A 1,849-nucleotide genomic window follows, 5' to 3' on the forward strand; every position below is an offset into this window, starting at 1 on the left:
GCAAGGTGAAAGAAGCGTCGATGTAAGCGTCAGGGTGGGGGATCATCATCGATGACCCGTTGCACTCCATGTGCAACGACAGACCACAAGGGCCTGTGTAAGTGTATCGGTGCCCATCACTGACACATTGTCCCGCCGAGGACATCGTGAAGTGATAGCTGCGAATGTGGGTACTGTTGTAGGCCATCTGCATAGTAAGCATATACAAAACAAGAAACAATACAATAGAGAGAGTAAGACATCTAATGAACATAAATTCATTGACGGCGTGGACTTACTCAGAATATCACACTCAGACATAAAATATATTTAAACATATAATTCATCAGTTATCATCAACATCATGAAGTAATACATAACTTACCAATTATTCCAACATTACCAATATATCAAATCATATAATCAATATTCTACTCATAACCATCTCACAAACACAAACGTAGAAATACATTATACCTGTAACTCGCAAGTGGGAATTTACTTCCATAATGATAATGTATGCATGATATGTCATGATTATCCACCTTACACCAATATCCATCCAACATCCTAATCGGAAATAATCGAGAGTACAGGTCCCGTACCAAGCCGTTTTGTACCACCCGAAATAACATATCCTCGCAAGGAATTAAAAATAGATCGATCGGTTCCCTCAGGAACAGTCCTACCCGGACCTAGGTCGTACAAACGCTTTCAGGGCATCCCTCTCATCGATCTCGAATGCAATCCAGGGGTTGTCAGAGATTGCCTAGTTTGGCCTGTGAGAACTGTCCGATCCAACAGGGTACCTCCCCAGGAATACAAGGGACTCGTCTCACCCAGACTCTCCCTCAAGACATTGTTGGCGAATCACCGTCCAATCAGTGCCGTCCCTGTTTACTTCATGGTGCTCTAAGTCGTCCCGTCATTTCTTCTCCACTACTTCATGGTCACAATGCAATGCATTCTTAATCAGAATCAAATGCAAATGTATTAATCAAACACATGATCGGCCCATCCTTAAGCCATCTCCCGACAAGGAATGCTTCTCGTGGGACCCGATAGTACGTCAACCGTACATGCTCCAGGTAACATCTCAATCACAACAACCCATCACCGAATACTCCTGGACGGTCACATGACCAAGCCTCTTACGGTCGGTCGATCGTTGTTCAGTGATATCATGTATCCTTACTAGGGTACCCCTTAGTTCACGACCTCAAGTCGGATACTTGCCCAACAAGGCATAAACACAAACAATACTTTCACAACATCATCTTTATACCATTTAAGACATGATCTCATTCCAAAACTTTATACCACAACACCCTACCCGGGTTCGTCGCATTGTTCACAACCTCATCCTATTTCAATCTTTCCACACTGTCCCTCGCCCAAGCGGGGACTAGACACCTACAAGCGACAATTCGCCTTTAAATCTCAAATAGACTGAAGCTTTCCTCGCCCATGCGAAGGTATTATCGCCCAAGCGAGGTCTCTTCTCGCCCAGGCGAGAGAGTTCTAGAAACTTATTAAAATTCTGGATTTTTTTTCTCGCCCAATCGGGTTTTTGCTCGCACAGGCGGACTTTTGCTTGCCTGGGCGGATGCCTTGTTCGCGCGGGGCGATTTAGTTTTTTTTTTTTCTCGCCCAACCGGGTTTTTGCTCGCCCCGATGATGCCTTGCTCGCCCCGGCGACGCCCAGCTCGCCCCGGCGATGCCCTGCTCGCCCGGGTGACGCCTGGTTTGCCCAGACAACAGGGATTTGGATAGAATGCTAATTTTTTCCATTTTCGACAACCAAGACACATTTAAACATGGTTTTTCAACCACCTGCACTCAGAAAATTTTCCAACAACATTCATATACA

Source organism: Lupinus angustifolius, chromosome LG02, assembly GCF_001865875.1.
Source record: "Lupinus angustifolius cultivar Tanjil chromosome LG02, LupAngTanjil_v1.0, whole genome shotgun sequence".
NCBI lineage: Eukaryota > Viridiplantae > Streptophyta > Magnoliopsida > Fabales > Fabaceae > Lupinus > Lupinus angustifolius.